This window comes from Acyrthosiphon pisum, chromosome A2 (assembly GCF_005508785.2).
Source record: "Acyrthosiphon pisum isolate AL4f chromosome A2, pea_aphid_22Mar2018_4r6ur, whole genome shotgun sequence".
NCBI lineage: Eukaryota > Metazoa > Arthropoda > Insecta > Hemiptera > Aphididae > Acyrthosiphon > Acyrthosiphon pisum.
The window spans coordinates 55878310-55905217 of NC_042495.1; the positions used below are offsets into that span (position 1 = coordinate 55878310).

The 26908-nt window shown below is 32.9% G+C and overlaps 1 protein-coding gene across 2 annotated transcripts in view; it reads left to right on the plus strand.

The window, feature by feature from the left end:
• The first annotated feature begins 3119 nt into the window (after positions 1 to 3119).
• LOC100161710 (LIM/homeobox protein Lhx2) overlaps positions 3120 to 26908 on the plus strand; it is a 99597-nt gene continuing 75808 nt past the window's right edge. For both annotated transcript variants that reach the window (XM_001945007.5, XM_008185414.3), the window contains exon 1: positions 3120 to 3460. The gene's annotated coding sequence lies outside the window, so the exon portion shown is untranslated. The remainder of the gene's footprint in view (positions 3461 to 26908) is intronic.

The following is a 26908-nucleotide window of genomic DNA, read 5'->3' on the forward strand; positions in this document are numbered from 1 at the left end:
ATCCTCCGTAACGTGTTCAAATATTTAAGCGTTAGTTGGTTCTTGAAAAAATTGGATTATACTCTGTATTATTATTATTATTACCATTAACGCAAAATGATTAACACCTCTTCGCGCGCGCGTGCAGTGCATACAGGTGCGTATGTATATAATAATTATTATAATAATATTGTGTAGGTAATATACGTTTCCGAACGGTGCGATAAACATCTCCGCGGAGAAATGGTTTTGCCCGCTTTTTAAAGTTCGTTACACTCCACCCGAATTATAATAATATATATATATATATATATATATATATATATACATATTGTGATACTTACGTCGTTGTTGTTTTAATTTATAAATGTATAATATGTTAATTACGTGAGTAATCCCGAACAGTTACCGGATTATACGGTATAATATAGGTGGTATATATCCGTGACGACGAGTGTAAACATACGCATGCACACATATGTATTATACATTATATATATTTACTATGTACAAAAGAAATCTACCGATAATATGCGCACATGCGCGCCGCTACACCGATTCGAAGTATTTTAATTTGCAACTGAAATCGTTCTACCCATTTCCTATTTATATATATATATAAATTATAATATTGTATACCTATGTAGCGCGATAAATTTCAGCAGTAGGAAGGTAGGAAGGTATAATACCTATGCATATTATTATATTATACACAAGATTATTATACGTTGCAGTATCAAAGGAAGCAATGTATTAGAAGGTATACATGCACGGTTATGGCATAATATAATGTATATTCAACTATTCAAGTATAATATATTATATTATTATGGTGTGCGTCCGAGTGGAAAATGCAATACAAACAAATAACCTCCACCCCGTGCAGCCATCAACACCCGAGTTATTGTAAAACAGTTTATAATTAATTTCATTCGCGTTATTGTAAGTACGCATTATCAATGTTATTATAGTGCAGTGAAATGTAATACGTTTACGAAAATATATAGTATATTATAATTATAATTATTATATAACATACGAGTTTAATATTATTATAGTATATATTTGTACTAGCCATATTCGGTGTATATGCAGTTTAATTTAGCAGAAACACGTTTGTGGGCCACCACATTAAACGCACGCACACCATATTATTATATTATTATTGGGGCTGAGGACTTAGGTTTTTTCGTTTTTCTCTAGAAAGATCGCAGAACAATGCGATTAATAATATTGTTACCTAAGTTAAATATTGTCTATATCTAACACTACAGTAGGTAAGCTCAATTTAAAATTTTAAGAACAATAATTATTAAGCAATCTAGCAATTTTTTGATGCATGGATGTGACGAATATGAGGACAAATAACAATTAATATAAACACATTTGGACATTCTCCGGTTTAATAATATAGGTAAAAATTTCGCTATTGAGAGGTCGTATTCGAACCGATATTATGACAAAACCGCCGATAAACCACTCCGCCACCGCGAATATGTATTATTACTCGCTACACGTGTAGGTATTGAGCTTTAGGTGTCCGTATAAACCATACCTATATTTAGTATAATGATCGTGGTATTATGGTTATGGTTCTCCGCCATAATTTGTCAAGAGATAGAGATTATCGTGCGGCACCCACGAAGTACTTTCGTTACGTGTATTACGATGTAGATGAAGAAGAAATAAATTTATATTTATCACATTTTTATTCCATTAACTTTTTCAAAATATCATTTGTATTTAGATTTTCCATTTCACATTCCAAATATTATTATTTAGGTATAAATTTTTATAAAATATTTTAATTACCATCTTTTTTAAATAATTTATTTATCTTTTTTGAAGGAACCTCGCTACAGCTATTATTTAAGTTAGTTATTCTTTTGAAAAAAATAAAGTTAGTTAACGTTGTCTGGTTTTGATTCTGAAAAAAATATTTGAATTCAGCAGAAAAATGTCTCAAGTAAAATTGACGGCAGTTGCGAGGCCCTTTAAATATTTTATTTTAAATTATGAACTCTGAATTATTTTTTTTAGAGGATACTTATAGTTTTTTAGTTGCATATATATTTTTAGATTTTTAAGCACTATAAGTTAGACCTAATTATTACTATATAAAATTAGTAATTAGTAAATTCTAATGTACCTACATAGGTACTTAGTGAAATATATTTTTTTATTTACTCGCGTTTCGTCATTATTCGATGTGTTTATATTTTATACGTGAATAATGCTTAAGATATAAGTCACCATAAGAAATCTTAAGAATAAAAGTGCCGAAAATTTAAATGATTTTGGCTTACACATTACATGCGGGGGTCAATTCAAATGGGGTTGAAACCACGCGCCCTTTCAAGATATATGTAAGGATAACTAAATAGGTATATTAGATCATTGTACAGTAACTTTTTTTAAACTATTAAATTATATTTAATTTATTCGCAGGAAAGCTGAGAAAAAACATTCATTCACAATAACAACCCCAGATATTGTACAATAATATATACATAGGTACAAATGTGAGGGCATAATGTTTTATGGTACTTAAAAAATGTTAGTATATACATTGAATTAACAATTTATATAGTTATAATGTATATAATTATATCCGAGTACAGATAACTATTAATATTGTAATCATCGAGATCAGTGGTTGAAGTAAATAGCATTTACTGCTGATATTAAAAAAAAACAAAAAATTGTCGTGCAAAAATCAATTTACATACTGATATCCTGATAGTGATATCTGGATCAGTGGCGTATTTAAGTTTTTGTCATGGAGGGGATATAATTTAATTCAGTAGTCCCGCTTTTAAAGCTAGACGTCTTGAGTTAAGACTCCGAAAAATGTTTCCTATTATATACAGCCAATGGGGGGGGATTGATCCCCCCCTGTAAATACGCCACTGGTCTGGATATCAGTATGTCACGGTGAAAACGAGGAAATAAAATAATTCGTCTCCGTATCCATAACATCGAAAACTACGTCAGTTAAAAATTGATAGGGGAAAAAAAATAACGACGGCAGCGACCGCGCAGGAGTCGGCGGCAGCGACGGTTTCCGAAGACGACGGCGACCGAGGCCGATGCGATTTGCGCGGGAACGCGGCGGATGGGTCGCCACGCTCACGCACACCGCCGACGTCTGTCAGTCTGGCACCACGGCGCCCCGCGTGCATGATCTCTTGACGCAGGTACAGCTCCGCACCGGTCTCGCGCTCGTCTCGTCGCCGTTCTCACGTTCAGTCGTCGGCCGGCGTTCCGTTCGCACGCTCACTCGTGTACCGTCCACGCGAATATCGTTCACCGCCGATCGTGTGTCGTTTTCCGTTTTCATTTAATTATTTCTTTACATTTTTTTATAAAACCGTATCGTTTGATTTCTCAGACCGTGTCCGAAAAGAACGATATTTTCACCTATTGGGAAGACACGCAAGAGAGTATAGTCGGTCGCCGCCGCTGCTGCAGAAACGACCAGGTAAGACGTTATTACTTGTAATATTATTAATGCCATTAGGTATAGTGTTATTCGTGTAGGACAAACTGGACATAAGTGTAGGTGTAGGTGTAGGTATGATAAATTATAATTTTAACTAAATGCGCATAATATATTACATGTATCACAATAATAGAATAAATTCTAATTTAAAACCAATAAAAAACAATCACGAATAGTGGTTTTTCTTCGTACGAAAAAAAAACTCATTACTGTAACCCGGGGGCTATACGACACGCTGTGTAATTATTTATGCGTCTCATTTGTGGTGGTAATCACGTAAAATAAAAGTAGGTTCTTAATAATTAAAATCACATTGTTTCTCGAAACGCGTCTTACTCGTAATACAATTAAAAGTATTTTCTTAAATCCTTCGTCGTCTTGCAAAAAAAAAACAACGACTGTCAGCAATGGGTTTTTTCGTAATGTGTCTGGGGGACAAAGGAAGCAACTCTTAAGCTCTGTTTTTGGTCTTGCCTATAGTTCTCTCCCCAAACTTTATGATTTAATTGGTTGGCGATGTTATTTTTTATTCGTATTTATATCGTTCTACACTTTTACACTTATCCATACACGGATAGTATGGACCTCTTATTGACACTTATTAATTTTGTATTATCTTGCCACCTCAATACCAATAGATATTGACGAGTTCTAACTGCTTAAGAATGAAACACTAGTTTACGATATTTTATCAGACATTATCGCCAATGCGTTAACATCGTTGCTTGAAATTTCAGTTCTAACGAAAAGTACGTGATAATAGTTTTTTAACGACTCGTTAATTTAAACTGCCAACTCTGGGAACAGGTTTTTTCCTATTACGTTTTATGAATTTACGATAATAAATATACATATATATATAAATTATATATTCACTGCAGATCTGTTCCGAAATAATTTAATATAGGTATAATAAATATTAATAGTCAACGTAATATATGCGCTCAATATAAATATAATAATATTTTATACGTCACACAATGTTATCTATACGAATACGGTACCTACCAAACATTTTAATATTTATTACAACGCCAAATTGCGTATAATCACTTTAATTGTAGGTACCTAACTAATAAATTATTTAATTTTCTTCGGAAAAAAGTGCAATATATAATATGGGTGTTTAAAAAACTAATATAATTATTAGTAGTAGTAACTAGTAGGTATCTATCGACTATCGACATGCACGGTTTGGAACTGTATTGTTTTTTAAATCGAGTATAGTAGCATCGTACATACGTTATTATCACGTGGTCGAATACGAACAGCTACGGTGGTTACTACTTAACCTTACCAAACCTATACCTTTTCTTTAGTTAAGTTATTTGTTTTTCATTTCTTCCGACAATCTATTTCGTATTAGCTATAATATAGTATAAATGAAGTAATTGAATTGGTCTCATAAAAAGATTAACGTGAAAAAAATGGATTACCTGAGTATTGTTATTGATGGTTGTAATTCTTTGCTAACGACGTGTACCACGAATAGTAGATATATAACGGATAAAATTATTGACTACTGCAGCTGCAGCAACTTATAACTATTAATATTATTATCATAGTGGTTGTGTATAATGTTGCGCGTGGGTAGAATCCGCTGTGTTATTCCGTATTCGTGTAGTCTTATGCGGGGATCGTCGGACATCTGTCGTATCGAAAGGGATGAAAAAGGGAAAAGAGAGAGATATAAAGTAACGAACAAGTGAAAATCAGTGTCTCGCCGTCGGAGGAGAAAATTTGTTTTCTTATTTTCATTTTCGTGTACATCCTCTCCCGGTCCGACGTTTATCGGCGGACTCCAGATGGTGGCGGTGGTGACGGCGTGTCTCCGCGGAAAAACGGTCTTTTGTAAAAAATGTACAAAAACGGTTACTATTATTATTATTACGGACGCACCCGAAAATCTTCAGCTCCTGTTTACGCGCGTACTGCTGCAGGTCTCTCTCGGATACTCGGTTGCCGCGTATTATATTATACATTATTATGTAGTTCGTCTCGCGATTGAAGAACGAAAATCGTTTCCCCCTTTTTTGAATGCGCGTTCGTTATCCCTCGCGCGCGAACGCGTATAATAAGAATAATATAATATCACACGCACACGCGCACAAAAGAGCCCTAATTACGGCGGATCGAGCCGCTCTGCTTGCTGCATATAATAATATACAGTGCGTCGATCGAAAAAGGACACCTCCATCACCTTATGCGCCTCTAAACGCGCACCATATAAAATAATAATAACGTGTTCCGTAATATTACGCGTATCGTGTGCGTGCGCGAGTATATGGAAATCAAAGAGCCATTGTGCGAATGAGCTCGAGGATCGCGGTCGCCGGCATATATATGGGACGCGTACCTACGCGCGATCGGGATCGGTCTCGCGGGGCCGGTGCATGTGACGAGCGTCGGCGTTGACGGGGGGGTGTTCGGTGGTGTGAGGAGAGGAGTGAGAAATTTTAATAACCGCCGCCGAAACAGCGGTGGGTCGTCGGCGTGTGGCCGCGGCGGGGGTGGGCCTACGGTTTCAGGAGGGTGGGGACGGTTGGTCGGTGCGAAAACGCAATTACACGGATTGTGTGCGTGAGCGCGGGCCGATGCGAGTGCGTCCGCGGCGCGCGTATAATTACGAAATACCGGGAATTAATTAAACACATTGTTGGTGCCCGCCGGTTAGACAATCGGTATAAATTACCCCCGCGCACAAAACAATTAACCGGCGAAACTCGCGCGCGTACTCGACGCGGCACGGCAGTGGCGTCGCCGTCGTCCGATACCGTGGCCGGTGCGACGGCCGAGTTCGATTCCGTCGGCCGGCTTTATTGTATGGCCACAGCGCGTATCATTGGTCTGGCCCGCCGACATTGTGATAATATCATAATAATATATTTAACAGCACCTCAGCAGCGTCGCCACAGTGCAGTCTACCCTCGTCATTAGCTCATAGCTTATTGTACGTAGGAGTGTCGAAATAATTTAATATTATTGTGAAATAATCAACAATCCGACGTCTTCGCGTGCGGTCTGTTCTCCGCTGGGCTTTTATATAATATTCGCGAGACGATAGCGGTAAAAATATCATAATACCTATAATCGGTAGCGGATTTGATTCGCCTTCTGGGGGGGGACACACACCAAATATTTTACATTTAACTATTTACCCTCTTAGGCCTATATAGAGGGAAAACATGTATCCAATAGTAAAATTTGTAGGCCGTGATTATAACTTATAAACACTCTGAACTTCTATACAGATTTTTGAAAAAAATTTTATTTATAGATAGTCCCCATGCCCCCCCCCCCCCTAAACGGCGCGCCTGCCTATAATAATAATTATAGTTATTACTTATTACGTATAGGTACCTTTTTGGGCTCTAATTTATGTAGGTAGGTACCGGCTTGTTTTCTCGCGCACGGTATTGTTTACTGATTCGAGTATTTTCAACCGCAACGGTGTTTAAGCTCTCTTCGTTTGTGACAATCGTTGTCCGTCGAATTATGTCGGTGGCGAAGAGGTTATAAGTAGTGACTTAAACACTCAAGTCTCAAACGCATGCCGTCGTAGAAAGTGAATTAATTATAATCGAATAAAAGCCATCCCGTTAACAGTTTGGCGTGAATGAAAGAACTATGTTAAAATATTCAATTATAATAATTGATTAGCTATGCTGAAAAACGTGTAATTCAATTTATAATTTATTGTACTTTTATATTAGATAAAAATTGGTATTATACAAATTTATAATTATTCGATTAATTGCACATTTTGATTTCATTATTTTTGGCGAAATATATATACAACTAATTAAAATCGTAATGATTATGGGACAGACAATAATCGAACGGCTGAATACACAAAAAACTGGAACAGTATTATAATGTTTATTATTCTCTTATATATAAATGTACTATGCAGTATAGGTACCTGCAGTGTTGTACCTACTTACATTTTTACATACCTACTCAAAGTATAGGTATGACATGCCATAACAAATCTATATATAAAAAAAAAACGATTAGGTGGAGTATGCCGACGTGGCGTTAACTTATATTTTATATTTATTTTCGGGTTAACCGTGTTCTCATTGAAATAATACGATAATAATATCTGAATATCAGAATAGGTACATGAAAAATTTAAAATAGACGGATTCGGTTAACAAATCTAGTTATTATAAAATGACGATATTTTCAATTGATTTCAACTTATGATGTTTAGAATGTGTTTATTTGAACGTGTTAATTCAAATATGAGGCGACGATATACTTTATTTCACTGTTTTTATCTTATTTTTAAAACGTAATCGAGAGGTAGTCTCCTAAAGAGTCGAAATCCTTTGAGGAAGTTTTTTGATAATCGATTTTCATTAGTGGTGATTTTATGTACTTTGTGGCAGAACTAGGGGATGTGAAGTTTTGTCATGGCTCCTGCACCTTATACTATGCAAAAAATCGTTCTTCGCACCCCTCTTTCTATTTTGAACTGTCTGTAGTTGTTTTTAATCCGGTAAATAAACCCTTGTCCCTTACCCGACCTTTCCGCCCCACAGTTTTAGGAACCTCATTAGCTAAAGGTATTTTCTCCCTTTTCTTCCGATTCCCAGCCCGGAAAGCGAAGTTACTTAGTTTATTTAGCTAGAAGAACCCAATTAAATATAACAACTACAGAAGTTACCCGGGCGACGTTGACGGCTGAACGAGGCGGAGGGACTCGTGATGCGGTGGGAAGGCGGGTCTGATTTAATTAGAATGTAAATTACCTCTCTCTGTGTCGACGAGCTTATATGTGTATACAGGGCGGTTCGTTTAAGATTTTGGCCCAATTTCGTTCCTTGTTTTTCATCATGCGTAGTAAATAAAGATTTATATATTTGCGTGCAATTTATTTACATTAAATTTTTAAGATGCATACTATTAGCATAATATATACCTAGATACCTATTGATTTTAAAATATTTTTTTTAAATTCATATCGTTGAGAATTGATAGAAATCATTTTAACATAATATTATACTCTACTTCTAACATTTACATTTTAAACTGATGTCGTGGCTTACCTAATGATTTTTTTTCTTGACAAAGTTATTGGTACGATATAGTAAAACATTTATTTGACAGTATAATATATCTTCTATAGATGATTGGTTATTATATGTTACACATTTATTCATCAATAATTAAATATTAGTTTATTTCAACGAATCGTCCTGTACGTGTATGTATCTATATTGTTGTGTAAAGAGAACGAGAGTATTCTGGAAGCCGAAGTGACTTTTTATCTTTACAACTTTTAATTATGTCGGGTATTACTAGTAAAACTTTTAAATCGATCATCAGAGCTGGCCGATTAGTTTTAATTAAACGGCAAACGACCTGACCCTCCTCTTGTTTTAAATCGCTGAACGGGAGGAGGGTTATTGTCCCGAGGAAAGGGTTACTTTGGCGTTCCGTTGTTTTCCGGTTGAATACGGTACGGGACGAGGCGGAGACACAAGAGAAAACGAACCCAGCAGGATTAATTTACGAATTACTATTATCTACCCTCTTTTCTACTTGACAATTCAGTCTGTATATAAAATGGATACATGCCGAAGCTTGGAGTACCAATAGTTACTTTAATTTGAGTGGCATATGTATTTGAAAAATTAAATAAAACTATGCAAATAAATAAATAATAATAATAATGATAGATCAAAGTAAAATTCGCATTGTTTTAAATTTCATAATAGATTTATACTATAGAATTTAAAATGGTTGATTAATAATTTCACGTTTCAGTTATATTATTGTGGTGTGATTTTTTATAATTTATAACATAATATACAGCTGGTATATGCGTTATGGTTGTAAACTTGTAACTAAATTGTATAAAATTCGTTGTACTGAAAAAAATGCTACAAATATGAGGGTTGTTTTATCCGATAGTCACGCGGTAAGTAGGGACATACTCGAATGGCTTAAAAAAGTTATTTACATTTAATTAAAAACATTGTTGAGATTTCTGGTTTTTTATTTGAAAACTGAATAGAAAACTAGTAACTATCAATGAAAAATAATAATATTAGTTTAAGAGATCATTGCATTATTTGCCTACTCCGTTAAAATCCGACAATTCACTGAACAATAGCTTCTTTTGGCATCGATTGATCGACGATAATGTTATTTCAATCTACCCCCGATAACATGGTCTGGATTGCCGTGACACATGTGTACCATGTGGTGTTATTTTAGCTATAAAAATTCTTCAATACTTCTGCGCATATACATTCGACATGTGGTCTCTTTAGAGTTGCTATAAATTTCCATCTCTATCAAAACATCCGCAGTGTAAAAATCCCAAACGAGTAAACATTCCTGCAGGGGAAGGGAAAAAAATCCAATTTAAATGTCTGTGCAAATGTTATTTTTTATTTCGGGATTAAACTTTTATATTGTTTATTTTAATAATCGCATACACCGGGTTAACGAGGCATAATAATAATAGTTGTCGGCCGTATAAATAAAAAGAACCGGTGGAATTATCGTTGCAGCAGTATAAAGGCAATTGCACGAGGAGGTGGGCTAATTAAACACAGGAAATTAAAAACAAAAAAAATAGAAAGAAAGAAAAATAATTGCGATACGTAATTAGCATGCCCGTGTAACGTATAGTACTTGGCGTGCAAAAAATATATATATTGCATTCAGAGGGATAGGAGTGAGAGAGAGAGAAAAAAAACAATTATCGTAAATTAATTTTGACCTCGGACGGAAATGGTGAAATTTTACTAATGGATTTTTTTAGCCGCGCTTTTCACTTCGCCCCTCAACCGCTTTTTTTCCTTTTGAATGGCTATTAATTGCGAAGTGTTAAAAACGGAACGATTTTTATTATATAGGTATATATGTAACGTAAATGTGTGATTGTGTGTGCACTAAATACAATTTAAAGGACTGGAAGCTCGCAAGCCACCGGACTGAACTGTCAAATTTCACACTTTTTTGACCACAACCTTTGCAGCGGGATCTATAGTATAGAAGTGACAGTGGAAAATAAAATCTATATATTTTATATATATCTGCAACGTGCATTTCTATACAAATACGATTGTGCGGCGGGGTATGATGGGGAAAAGAGTTGCAAACGTCGGTAGAAGAAAGGATAAAAACCAAGACCATGTTTGACATTGTGCCATTTACTATAACGAGAAGCAACAACAACTGTATTTAATTTAAAACGAGGGGTAGTAAGGGGAAATATAATATATATAACGATCGGCGGAGGCGCTGTTTGGACGAACATAACGAGATGCCCAGAATGCACGAACATTGAAGCCAAACGACGGCTATACGGAAAATCGTACGATTATTTTTTCTCAAATCGAAAGAACAGTCGTAAATTGGCATATTTAGAAATCCCGAGTCAATGAACAAGAAATATAAAAGGTGATATTTCTCTAAAAAAATGCTCTTGCCAGGTTTGTAATTCATCTGGAAATCTCGCACATCTTTTGGATTTGTATAGTATACAATCGACACACGTATTGTTTGAAAATGAATAATATTATGTATTTTGTTAATCAATTCAAAACGATAATTTTATAAATTATAATTTTCATTAATAAACAAGAGTTATATTGGAAATCAGTTCTAGCTAGTAGCAGGGCTTTGCACCCGAATGATTTATTCGGGTTTCGGGTTTTAGGTGCTGCATGTATTCGGCGGGTTCAAACACCAGAATAAAAAAAATAAACAAACGTTTGGGTATTATTAAATAATAACTGTTATTATTCGGGTTAATATTGGTTATTACGGATGTTTGTAGTTTTGAAAAAACATAATTTTTTATAGTTATTTTTATTAGAAAGGTGTTTTTCTTAAATTTTTGATTGTTTAGCAAAATGTCATTAAAAATATGAAATAATTAACTAAAAAACCGATCTCACCTCATAAAATGTATACACAATTATATAGCATATGGAGATCTTAAATAAAAAAATATTCTGATTAATTCGGGTGCAAGGCCCTGCTCGTAAGTAGTAATATTTTTGTAATATTTTAAGTTCCATAATAAATGTGATCTGATAAACATAATTATATTAACAGATATGACCAAGATCAAAAAACAGTAGGGAATATTGTTACATATTATTATTGTCCTTAAATTCACCTTAAATGTAAGTAGGTATTACTCGAATATTACTGTATATTGTTAACATGTTATGTATTATATTCATATTTAATTTGATTATTAATATTTGTAACAACTTTCAAGAATATATATTTTTTAATTTCATCATTTTATTACCTACACAATCTGTATAAGGTTTACAATAAGTGCAAGTGAAGTGCGAAAGGGACTTATTGAAGGAGGCTAGGAGCCATCCGTTGATGGAATTTCGGGGGATAGTTGAATAATAGGTAGGTTTGCAAGGCTGGGCATTAACGAGTTAAAAATTAAAATTAAGTTAAAACGTTAAGTTAATTAACTCGTTACTTTTTTTTTCAAATTAACTTTTAACTTAATAAGTTACTTTTTTCAAGATTAACGTGTCAACTTAAAGTTAATTTTACTCCAAAAATATCTAAATTAAGTTAATTTTCGTCCGAAGAATAACGCAAATTTTTAATGTGTTTTTACTTTGATGTATCATTTTAAATTTACCCAGTAATTTTCTTGGACGTAAAGAAAAACTATCTAATAAACCATATAATATGACTGGATTTTTTTTGTTTGCAAATTAGCAAATTTTAACTTTACACTAAGTTAAGTTACTTTTTTTTCAAAGTTTGACGAAAAAAAATTCGAGTAACTTTTAACTTAACTTAACTTAATTATTTTAAAATAACTTAACTTAACAAGTTAAAAAAAATCGATCACTTGCCCAGCCTTGTAGGTTTGTAGATTTGAGTATAATTAAATATATTTTAACTAGAGCCATTAATTCCATAATATTATATTCTATCATTATTATGTTTTTTGCCGATAAAAATCTTTGTACAAACTATAGCAATATTTTAATTTTATTGACTATTCTAGTAAATTTTAATTATTATTTTACAGACAGTAGCATAATTTTTTTTATCACACTCTTGGCACGCTAATCTTGAGAGTCGGACCACAGCGTGCCATTCCATTCCAGCAAAAAAACACGATCGTCTAATTTAAGCAGCTTAATAATTGTATTCTCTGTTAATGTTTATATTATTAGTACTTAAGAGGATAACAGCGTACTATTTGTTTTCTCTTTCTGCCCTATACGTGCAACAAAGGAAAATTTGAGCTCAATAAATCCATTTTGTGTTGCCAGATTTTAAATTTGAGCGAATTGATCTCATAATAAGGTTAAAATTTAAGAATATTATCCACGGGGTGCCGCCATTGGGTGACTTCCCCCTTCCGCCAATCAAACCACATCAAATTTACCTATTGTATAACGTGTAAATACAGATAGTAAATATACATTTTTTTGTTCAATAAAAAAAAAAAATAATTTTATATATTATGTTATTGTTACGTTGGCTATTCAAGATATACATATTTTTTATGCTTATAAAGTTCATGTTCTTTACTTCATGTTTGATAATAAGTAAATTCACTAATATTTAATCCAACAACAAAAGTTTGGTTCGGATGAATGCAAATTTGCCATGTTGCGTGTGGGTCAGAGGGAGAAAGCGAGAGAGAGAAAACAAATAGTGCATTGACATCCTCTAACGTCAAAATCACGAATTATTTTGTTTACATAATATTGGTCTCTGCTCGTAATCGTTTTTTATTATATGCAATGATTTATCATTGAATTCAAATTTAATATCCATTAAATTGACCTACTTTATGAAGAGGTTCACTCGACACCCGCACTATACAGTGACTTACTCGGTTTTTTTTAAATTTAAATTTTTGTCGGTAGATGTATAATATGTATAGTTTTAATTTAGTACTTGCATATAAATGCATAAAAGATATTATGCGTGCTTGATAACATTTTTACGAATTTCCTTTGTACAAAATACAAATAATATAAAACGTTTTATATCTAATTTGAAGTTTATTAATTAGATTTTAAATAATATATGGAACTATTAAGATTTTATGTAAATTGTTGATTGTTGATTGTTCATTGACGCTGACTGACAAAATAGGTGAACAAAATATACAAGTGTAAAGTGAGAACCGCTATGGAAAAACGATTATTTATTACTAAGTAGAAAACGGTTACATTTGCTGAGTCTGATAACATATAGTATAGATAGTTGATTGTATGAATGCGAGCGGGCATACGTACATTCGTAAACGTATGTTTATGTGTGTGTGTCAAAATTACTTTTGCCATCCTCTACCGCGGCTGCCGTCATCGTTACAACAGAGCAACGTGTAATTGAATTTCGGGCGGCAGCCCGGCGGAATTAAACGCACATTCGACGGGTAATTGAGTTTTAATAAGTAAACAGCTCTCGTTCGGTGGTGTCTTTACGACCGGTTATGTGGCAAAACGGAAAATTGCTGTTTTATGCTAATGGTGTCGGAGATAAGACCCCGTCCGTCCTCTGCAGTATACGCACACACAACATAATATATATATATATATGTATATACAAAAAGGTACGTGGCGCGTTGATATACAATCGGTTTATATAGCGGATGGGTGGATGGATAAGATGGGGCAGGGTGGCTGGGTGGGGTGGGTGATATACTTCCGGAGAGTGGAAAGAGAATAATATTGTTTATGTATCGGTGTAGGATAAGGGATACCTAAGTGCCGTCACGTATCATGAAAAAAAATTACGAACGTGTCAATTAACACTATCTTGAAACCGAATACGCGCGAGAGAGGAGTAGAAAACAAATACAAACACTTAGTCGTTAATGTTTTCGTATAGTTCGTTCAATTATTTCCCGCTGTTATCGGATTCTCGTGTTGTTATATTATAGTATATTATATTTTTACCTAGGTATATTTTGTTTGTCTTTACCAAATAATAAAGCTTTTTTTTAATTTTAAAATTGTTTTCCCAAATAACCATTAGTGATAGAGGTTAAGGTCTCAGAAAACAATATAGATGCGTACATTATAGTCGCATGTTTTGAGAGCACCTACCTATATACACACTAGTACACAACCATAGGTAAATTACACAGTAATATACATAAATGGTTTTAATGTCGCATCGTAAAGTTATAATGTGTGATAATGTTAATGTTTAGGTATACACAATTGTTATAAGACAATTGCCGCTATATCAAATATCGTGTGGTGGATATTGAACTATTGTTAAAAAGTCGCGGTATTCCGATATCCATATTATAAATGTTATTATAACAACACTCGTGAAAATAATCTTTAATCGGTTTTAGTGCGAGGGAAAAATAAGAAACGAAAAATACTGAATGGAATAAGACGTTTGCCGAACTCAAGCTAATTTGGTGGACACGTACCGTCGCTCTTAGGTAGTCTAACGAGTGGGAGAAGACGGTGGTGGTATACAGGCAGTGGTGGCGGCTAGTAGAGGGTAATTGCTTTTGGTCCTGTCACACTTGTGGCTCATCCTCCTCCCCCCCTAACACACACAGCATATTTTGCTCGTCGACCAATCAACAATCCGATCGTCGGTTTTCTCATTTATCTCTCCCCCCCACGGGCAACGAACCCCACGTGGTCAGGTAATTTCCACTGCCACGTATCCTTTATTTATCGACAAATCCCTAGCAATTCTGTTATATACGACAAATGGAATCCGTCGTGTACTCAAACACGAGTCGGACCCGGGGTTGACCGGTATATTCAGCTATTGTGCACACCGTCGGAATTCAAGAGTCTGGACGATATTGTTCGGGAATCATCACTATACATTGGTGCTTTTGGTACACGAGCTTTCACCCCGTTTACCACGGCTTACTTAAAATTTCTCTCCGTTAATAGCGATATATATATTATATATACCTATATATCAGGCAGCGCGCAGTGTAGGTACATTATATTATATCATGACGTATAATGTATATGCATATAGCGATTTAATGGCAATTCGATATCCGTCGAGGTGAAAACAATTCGGTTTGACATCTAGATTGTATGTGTATTATAATATATATTATTATACCTTGATATATATACGAATGGGTCCAAAGTGGACGGACCATAATATATTTTAGGTTGCCGTCGAAATAAATTTGATTGACAGTAATTATATATGCCTCTTCAGTTCTCATACGGTGTTATTTATTTTATATTTTATAATATAAAATCAGTATTACACATAATAATTATGTTGTTTTTTAAATGACACTGCCCCCCTGCGCGCGTCACGTTTCTAGTAATTCTTGTATTTGCCTACTTTCTGTTTTAAAATAATTTGAAATTGTATGAAATTCAATTGTTTAAATTAGATATTATTAAAATAGTTAATCGGATTGGATGGGCGGTCATGAAATAAACCTCTGCTTAGGACACAGTGTTTCAAAAAATTACTAACCCGTTTTCAGCTGATATATATCATGACATTATCGTCTCTATAAACATGTATGAATATGATGATTATTTACAACTGCGGGGCAATGGTTTTAATAATATAAATATGTAATGTGCTGCTCTCGCGCGCGCGTCGTATAAGTCGCAACTAGATATTTTTTTAGCTAATCTGACGACGGCTATGCTTGGGAGGCTGTACTCTGAGCTGTAAGAGTGGCGAAGGGCTGGTCGGTGGGGTAATACCGCGATGACGAGGAGGAGAAGGAGGAAGAGGATATAGAAAAGATCATTAATTTCATTTGCTTTTAATTATTTTCCCTCCTTTTGTGTGTGATCCGCGCGAGCGGACCATGCGGGCGTTATTACTACACGACTGCCGGAGTGATAATTAAAAATATTTATAATTAAATTCGATTGGAATCCTTTTTTCCACCTCCCTGCACCACTTCCCGCAGTCTCTCTTTCGCTCTTTTTGTCCCTCGCCGCGTGCGTGATTCGTCTTTCTCTTCCGCACCGTTAAGCGTATTAATGGAGTTTGGTGGTATTGTCCGCGATCTTTCCCCGCCGTCGTCTCAGTTTCCACTGTCTCTTACTCACACTCTCTGCCTCTCACTCTGAACAATGTCAATCGGTTTTTAGTTTGGCCGAATTTAATCTAAATTGTCTATCGACCGGCGCGCGCAATGGTACGGGAGTGAATTACCCGAAGAAATTAGTAGGTTTTCGAGACTTGTCGGTTGTATTTGTATGAAAAATATAGATTTTCCTAGTGTTTGATCATTAATTATGAAATGTATCGCGATAAAAATGGTTAGTCACAACGTCATAGACGTGACCGCATCGGATCAAACACGCAGTACCCAACAGGATTACTTTTTAAATATGTAGGTTGGTACACGATTATCGTATTCTACGATTTATACGCAATAGTATGTAGGTAGGTAAATATAGATGTTACAGTATGCACTACACCTTAAAATTGTTTCAATTCCACAGGTTTGATAGTTAACATAAACAGCGTTTAGACTTAAAATTCAAAACTATACGTGTATTCTACATATAGGGTACGTATATTACAGTATATAGTATTAAATTAATATTAACATTTTAGGATAATTATTTAGAATAATTATTTTTTCTTTGTGGTATTTGCATCTTAAAAAAAATGTAATTATTAAAATTAAAATATACAACTACAAAGTATACAATTTAGCAAAATAATATGTCATCTTTTCAACATGTTCAGTATGTTAATGTTTGCGAAAAAGAATGTTTTACAAGTCCTTGTTCCTTAGTAAAGAAATTATATAAGTACCCACTACCTATATATGGTTTTGTTCACTTGTTGTTGTATTAAGTTAATGGAAAGATGCTAACGATGTAACTATTTGAAGACGGTTTCTTTGGCATCTAATGTAGTTCTCATTATATGTACACAATGCGCGTGGCGTTGTTGAGAACGTCAGCTCAAGTGAAAACGACAGAAAATCATATGTAATAATTATACGACTTGACGTGAAGTCCTATAGCTAAGAATAATATGTCACAATTTACAGAGACGTCATTTAACCAATTATTTTATTATACAGTAATAAACATTATTATGGAATGAATATACTTAAATTGTAAAATCAATCATTTTAATATCGTATTAATCTTGGATATTTATTACGTTATCCGTATCCTCGTATTACTTAATAAAAAGTAAAGTTAAATTTATTAAATTATATAAAGTGTTTGTATACTGACTATTTTCTATTATCGAACACTATAATGAGGTTTTTAATGAGGTCTAAATTATTTTATATTAGATATAAAAGTTTGTAAATAAATCATATTTTTACACAAACTTATTAATTATTACCTCAAACAATTTTAGTTATTTTGTTGTAATTCTAAATATATTAGCTGTAAAACTTGAAATATCATAACTTTTATTAATTTTCCAACATTTCCCACACACGGTGAAATTTTCAAAATAATTAGGCTCTCTGGTTTAATCGAGAGCCGGAGAAGGAACTGTTGCTCACATTACTTCTCCTACTCACATTACTTCTCATACAAAAACTTCTCCTGCTCACATTACTTCTCCTTCAAAATAATTAGGCTGTTCTTAATTTGATTTTTAAGATATTTATATAGGCATTTGAAATTATTTAATTTGTTAATTTTATTTTTCAGCTTATGTTTGTTTTATTTAGGCTTGACAGTTAAATAAATAATTCCTCATTTGTTGTTTTACAACATTTAAAAATATCGAAAATATATCATATAAACATAATATTTTTTTATAAGTAAGCGTTTGAAGTTAAAATGTTGTTAAATTCAGATAATTAAGCAATAAATAACAATTTAAGTTAAATAGTTGTAAATGAAAATAAAATTAACCTTAGAGACTTGCAACTACTTTCTAATACTTTGTAAACCTATTATTAATATTTTCTCTAAAAAATCAAATTTTCCAAATATTTAAATTAGTTCTAAGCTATACCTTTGACCTATAATTCACACATTCTACGATATTGTATATGCAATGATTATAGCAAAAATTAGTTTATCCTACAGAATTGATAAGATACTATAGGTAATAATAATGAGGATTGTGGAGGGACATTCGAAACCTAACATACAGCAGGGCGAGTTCCTAGATTTTTTTTTATTATTAATTGGAGTCCTTTTACGTTATCGTATTCAATAATGAATCGAAAGATACAAAATGGAATTTCGATGTTGTTTTTATATCCTTTTGATATTATATGTTATATTGAATATACGTTTTCACCCCTTGTCCGGAGGCCTCGAGAGTGTATATTATTACAAACTTTTTGGCGGTTATTGCGTCGCGGCATGGCGACCATGTAATGTAAAATTGGCAAAAGTAATTTCCTCGGTTCTCCCATAGTTTCCCTACCACCATGAACATATGAAAGGGCAGTGTGTGTGTGTGAGAAAGGGAGGTTGGGATAGTAAGAGAAATAGCAGGGTAAGAACGAGAGAAATGCATATAAAATATATAATAATAATAATAATAATAAAAAAGGAAAACCGTCTGGGCGTTTTGGTTTATGAACGGTTTATTCGCCGAATACAATATTAAAAAATATACCGAAAACGCAAGGCATATTGTTCGCAAACAGGGCTGTGCGCTGTACGGATATTGACGATATTAAAAAGTGCTGTATATATATATAGTTATGTCCAAGACTTCTTATTCTTTTCGTTCGTCCCATTTTTTTAATTTACCGTTTAAAACGCTTAGAACGTCTCTAGGGCGATATTACGCGACATTCCCCCATTTTCAATTATAACGTATCTCTGTCCCCTACCCTAAATAACTTTGTAGTTTTGTGTAAAATCGAGAGATTTATATTGTTTATTCGGCGGTACACTATACTATTGCGATCGAAACGGATTTCCCAAGACACTCGGATTCGAATTTATATAAGAATTCCGGTAAAGGCCCCGTGGGTCAATGGGCCGGTGTCGCATTTAAATAGAAGATTCTCTCCCCCCCCCGTTTACTTTCGATCGGTGACAATGCAGCTGTTCTCCCGAGGAATAGGAGTAAAAGGCAAACCAGAAATTGGCTTTTCAATTTGCGATCAGAACGTGCTTGCTGAATTGGGGGTATGCACACAGTACACTCTACTCGTATACCCGCATGTACACACACATAAAAGGTCCTATGTAAATGTAGAGCCCTGCGGGCGTCGTCAAAAATTGATAAAAAAAAAAAAAAACATTTTCCTCGGGATCCAATTTTCCGGAAATATGAGGAGCAGGGGTAGGAGGTATTATTGTTGTCCGGTCTCCAAAATAATTGTTTAACGTACTCCAAAATTGGATCGGACCGCCGGGGTAGTATTATATTATTTTTTGATATGTTATTATACCAGCACTGGCGGTGGGAGAAATGGGAAAAAAGTACCGGGGACCAGAGAAACAATTTCCAAAACGCAAATAGTAGTCACTTCATTATTCAGTATCGATATAAAATACTAAAAACCATTTAAAAAAACAACAATGGCGAACCGCCTTTCACCCTCTCATTCATCCCATTGTAGAGTTAGGAATTGGAAGAGACCGCGTGCTGCCGATTTAAAGGAAGTAAAAACGATAAGCGTCGGGTGCGAGAGTGGAGAGTAAACGAATGAAAAACAGGGTCTTATAGAGGGAAAATTTGATTTGAAATTTAAATAAGTTTGTTTGTCTTTATTTATATGCAGCATCATTGTTTTTAAATATATTGTAAATAAAAACATTAATAGCCATTGAGTGGAAACTTTTGACTCCGTAATTGATACGAATATCTCATTCGATAAAGTGAATACTGAAAACTCTTTTTAACGATTTATGAAGCTCGTCCTAATTATAATATCAGATATCTTATTTATAATGTACAACATGAGGTATACATATTTAGTTTTAAATAATTGTTTTAAATAGTAGGTAAACTATGAAGTAATAAATTTAGCGAAATTAAATTACAATTTAAGCAGAAACAATTATTATAGTTCAAAAATAAATTAAAATAATCTACTTAACATAATAAGTACCATATATAAATAGTACTAAACGCCATCATCAGTGAATCACTATTATTATTATTTATGATACAAATTATTTTAAGGACGTTAAGTATAATAATTAATAACGTATAGCTATATTACCTATATGTAACAACTGTAATGACATACTGTAACAGTATTATTTCGGGTCATCAGTCTTACAAAAACAATACTCCGTAGGAAATGCTTATGAATATTATTTGTAGTAAAATTAATTATTAGAATTTATATACTTATACCTAATTATCTAAGAGCTCAAATATTTTTGGTAAAAAAATAACTTTAAATTTAATTTATAATTTTTAAATAATGGCAAGAATAATAACGAGGAATGTCTATCGAAAGTGCAAATTATAAAACTCGCAAAACTACTTATTTGGTTGAAAATTGTGTTTTTAAAAGTTTCGTAGATATAGCCCAAAAGTATCTTATTGGATTTTATGTCCATTACTTTTGCAAGTTTTCCAGTTTTTGTGGGGATGTAGTTACGAAGACTTGAGAGAAAGGTTATAACCGAGTAATTCAAAACTACCTACATAAACTGGTTAAATTTAGTGACATTTGTTCAGTAGAGTAATAAAATAAAATCACAAAAATATAAAATATAATTTTAATAAAAATAAAAATAGTAATAAGAAACATGTTAAAAATCGATAATTTAATATTAAAACATCAGTTTGTGTTTTTTTTTTTAATGATTTTGTATTCTTCTTTTTTTTTATTAATTAACCCGCATTAACCTAGGTCATTGGGTGGTTTTTAACTGTGGGGGAGGGTACTGTTTTAAACACTTGTGTTTGTTAGTTTGGCAGAATTTTCTAGTGGGCACCCGTAGCTATTTACCCATTAACCATGTCTGAGTGGGGGGTGGCGGCCTCTCTCTCCAGACACCATGACTGTCCGAAGAGAAGAGCAGCCTGTGGCCGGGTTTCGAACCTGCGACGTGCGCGTCGCAACCGACGCCTTAGTCCACTCGGCCACTCCGTCCCTCTATATTTAATTTTAATGTAGGGATCATACAAAATACAATTTTATTAATTTGGATTTGAATGGTATACATAATATGCTATAGGTACAGAGTCTTATGATTATAATAATATTAAGTATATTAATTTATTATTAATAAAATTATTCTTAATATAGTTTTTATGTTTCATGATGAATTTATAAATTTATATTTAAACAATAAATTAAATAGTAGCTTGTGAACTGTGAAGTATTAAAAGTTATTAAATATTTCTTAATATGTCTGTGTGCATATCGATAATGAAATAATATGTGTCAAAAGACTTCAGTTTTGTAAATTATGTTTTGAATTTATGAAATTTAACTTAAAAGTTAAGGGCTTTACTTGAAGACAATTGTGTTGAGATATCTAAAGGTGTTCACTTTTAGAGTTCCACTTGTGGTCAAAAAGTAGATAAAGATTATAATATTGTGTGAAACGCGATGAATACGATCACTTTTGCACGCCGAGTGAAGTGCAATAAGTGAGATTATTGTCGACGAAGCAATAACCCTTAACGGATGACATCGATACGACAGGGGGAAGACCCTCTAGATACGAAAAGCACTTTCAAAATAATAATCGCTTCATTCGGGGATAATACTTTTGACCTTTTAGCTGAAGGGCGATCAGAAATAAGATCAACTAGGTATTTTTAGAGTGTACTAATTTAATTTACGAGTTACAACCCATTGATACTTAAACTAATAATTTATGCAAATTTTACACCATAGGTATTATATTGGTTATACATTTCATGGTAATAATTTAAAAGACATAATATTTGTTTGTTTATTTTAAATAGCCAATTCCATACATAAAAGCAAAACCCTGTAGGTTAGTTTTTTATTTTTAAATTCTAAGGTGGATGATAAATCAAAAATGTATTAATTGATGTACAATGTGTGATGAAATTTTTTAAAAAAAATTTTGTGTGAGCCTGTGATTACGTTCGGAGCAGTAAAAATGATTAAATCTTAATCATTTATGATGGTTTATGAACTATGGAACCAAATTGGATTCAATTCGTACATTTTTGGGCGGGAGGAGGAGGATCAAAAATAAAATTATATCTAATGTCCGGTACTTTTCAAAATAATCTAAATAATTTTCTATTTAAGTAATCATGTTGGTAGGTATATAATTTAGAATTTTCGAATTCTTAACAAAATATTATACTTCATTATCTAATGGTATCAGAATATGAAATAGAAAGTGGGCAAGTATTATTGCATACAAAAAACGATTCCGATCGGTCAGCTGTCAGCCTATATTATTAAGTATATTTTATTTATTATACCTATATTTAAATTGCTATTATAGTAAATATTTAAAATAATATTGATATAATATTAATCTAAATATTTTGAAAATGTCATTGCGCGCCTAGTAAAATATAATGATATACCTACGTAAAAGTGTCAATAGTAACCATAAAGCACAAATATTGTTGAATTAAAAAAAAAAAAATCTAGTTTGGTTAAACCCAAGCCGCAGTGATAAAAATTGATACTGTATAGCTGCGTACTATATAAAAAAAAAAAAAATTAACAGACGTTATGAAATCAGTGACAGATGCATAATATTATTATTTTTCCGTAAGAACACGAATTAGAGTGCGACATTTTAATTTTATACCTATTTTTAGATATAGGAAAATATAGTATAAATAAAACGGAGTAGGGTGTGAGACGATTTAGTGAAATTTTCATGTTGTACTAAAAACAATAACCACGGCGCGTGTGACAGCGTTTTGGTCAATTACCCGGTCGTACACACATTTCGGACAGCACAAGGTAAAAGGGTGATTTCCGGCTTCCGGAAAAGCTCGACAACGTCAAAACTATCCCTTCTGTGTGTGTATATAGGTATATATATATACACACACCCGACCAAGGTGGTGGTGGTGTAACGAGATGTTGATTTGAAGGATTGCTGTATAGCAGCAGTGTGCCCATCTCCCTCTCTCTCTCTCACTCTCCCTCTCCCACTACTTCCTCTCCCTCAACCCCTCTCCCTTGATATCTTTATATATACAGCATACACCATGTCTCTTTCCGTCCCCTTGCGGCTCTCTCGCTTTCTCTCCGTACGGATAGTTTTTATTAATAAAAATCTCACCCTACCGTCCGTCAACGGCCCACTTCAATTACGGCCCAGTGATTCTCATTCTACCGAGATTATCATTATTATTATTTTATAACACTTATCTTTAGTAATAATGTTATTATTATCAACTAAGGAAAAATATCGTCTAAAATAATTAAAGGGATTTTTTTTTGTAATTATATAATACAGATGTAGGTATAATATAATATTATTTTATTATAATATGAAGCTAAAGATATTAAAAATATTATTTTTATATTTTTCCATATTATATTATAATAGGTACATAATAATATGGTAATAATTAATTAAGCTTACATTGGCATATTTGTTATTACTTATTACCCGGTACCTACTAATAAATTTTATAAAATGTAGCCATGTAGATATAATAACATTATTTCTAATATAATTTTATTTAAACCTTTTGATTTAATTTTGATATCGGTATAATCACAAGATAATGTTAACGCGTTAATAAAATTGGTACAATTATAATGCTTTATTTAATATTTTATGTTATTTGTATCTTATATAATATGTACCATATAAATTAAGATGATTTTGTTAAGTAAATCTGTTAGTTTAAATGCATACTTTTATAATCTAATAATTTTTATTATTTGTTTTTTAATCTTATTGGACTTAATAAATTTAGTTTTCTCTGACGTTTTTTTTATACCGAAAGTTATTACACATATACATTTATAATAGGTGCACTTTGCTGACCACTGTGCCACCACTGTGGCGCGTAGGGTAGTTTGGAGGATTATTTTTTTTATTAAACCTACCCCTAGTAAAATTTTCCGCTCTTTCTCCGGAGTTTCCACTAGAAGGGATGGGTTGGACGTTATCTAATAAAAATATCGGTTGCACCCTTAGAGCCGTTTTCAATTTCGCAGGCGCTCGCCGTCTCGTGGTGAGCTAATGACTTTCGCCTCAATATACACCACGCCCACTGTTCTTTTTTTAATTTAAATCTCTTCAGTCCTCCCTGTTTTGCAAAGAGAGCCAAGTGATGGGAAACAATCAAGGGGACGCAAACACTGTCAAAATCAGTTAATGGAATAAGTTATTTAATTTATGTCCGGGGATGAATGCGGAAAGTTTTGTACACCACTATACTTCGTAGTTATGATTAATCGGAAAAAGAAGCGTATAAAAAACATTAATGATATTTACCAAACCTATGAATAGTCAAATAGAGAGCCTATTTATCTATGACAGAAATTGAACTATAACTGTGGTATAGTGATCACTATATACGTATCTCGAGATACGTTTTTGTTTAGATAAAAAAAATGTCCAAGAATTTAATAAGTTTGTTTGGTTTGTGTGTTAGCACTTACGACAATGACAGGTGAACTAAAATAAAATATTGCCCTGCAATATTGGAATACCCATTGCTGCTACCCTTCTCCCATTCCTTTGTAAGGTCCTAGGGATGATACGAAACGAGAAAAAAGCAATATAAACTACCCTCCGACCACCACCCGGGTCAGGGGTCGTCAACATTTGATATTAGAAAATTTAATTTCTTCGTGACGTCATCGGTTATGTTCCCTGCAGTTCTCACCATGATATTAAGAACATAATATAATATAAACATAAAATAAATATATTATAAAACATTTTTGTTGAAAATTAAATAGATTTTTTTTATGACTGTCTATAAAGAAATTGCATTTTTATATTTCTTTTAAACCAAATTGTATAGTAAATACCTATACTGATCAGTGGTTGACGGTCGTTGATAAGTTATTATATTAATATCACATTATGTTAGTGTCGTTATAATATCAGTTTTCCGACTGAGGTCGACATTATCTGGAAAAAGTTGAGTTTCTTACAAAAAGTCTGCATTATATCAAAGATAAAATTATTTGATTATTTATTTCCATCCGAGTAATTCAAAATTGCCCAGTGCTGACTGCATTTGGGTAATAACAAAATTGATAGTTATAGTCAGTTGTCATTTTATGAATATCTCATCATTTTCGTAGACAGCATGCTGTATGTTATGTGGACCTTTTGCCTATAATAAAATATAGAACCCATATTTTATCAAAAATGTTTTTATCTTTAATTAATATTAATATATAAAATAAATCTCAGCTACATTTAATATAGCTACATTTATTATTCATAGTTATATATAAGTATATGTCTTTAAAATATGCATTATATAAAATATATTAAATACAATTAAACTAGATAGGCACAAATCCCGATATCCGTTACCATTTAAACATTAATGATAAGCTAAAAATTAAATTTATCGAACAAAATGCAAACTATTTTTTATTATATTTATTGATTCCGGGTCATCATATCTAAAATTGAAATACAAAACCCTGTCGATATTTCACTCTAGACTATAGTGCAACGGTTATACATTATTAGTTAGGTAATAGTTATGATATTATAGTTAGTATATCTGCAGTGTATGACATATTATTTAGTTACCTATAGACATTGTAACATTGAGAAAACAGATTTTACTTTATTAAAATATTTTCTAAACTAATTTGTAATTACTTTCTTCGAGACATTATTTTAATATTACATTGGCACCTATTTGAGTTACTATTTGAGTTATGATATGTGATAAATATGAATACATGTTCTTTAACAGGAAATACATTTTAAAAATTCTTATCCTATTTTTATCACCGTTGGATTTTTTTTTGTACTAAAGAAAATATAATATATTACCTATACTGGTATTAGCTGGATTGTGAATAATAGCCAATAGGATAATATTAAATTATGAATTCCTTACATCTCCTTTCCGACGGCTATAAGTGTATAATTTCTGGAATTTGTTACTATCGACTTTACCTAAAACTGAGGATTACTGCCCGTAACATAAAAAATAATAAAAATTATATCCAATCTGTATAAATCTATCATTGTTGTAGCAATCAAAAGAGATTGGAATCGAACATCGATGACAGGAAACAATATTGAACGGTACAGGAGTAGATCTAATGAAAAAAATGTTCACTCCGATAATTTTTCCATTAAACGTGTATATATATAGTCATCTTATAATAATTTTTAACGTCGGCTACGAAAACACACGGTGGAAATGAAGACCGTGGTGGAGGGTGCAGGGTAATAACTAAACTCATTTCACCTCTTCTCCTGCATGCGCTCTGTTCCAAGCCTTATATATATATATATATCGCCGTGTGTATGATGAGAAATAGATTACTACTGCGGTGGTGAGGGTGTGTGTTTTTTCTCTTGTCAATTACGGACCGGAAAATAACGAATGGTCACTAAAGATAAG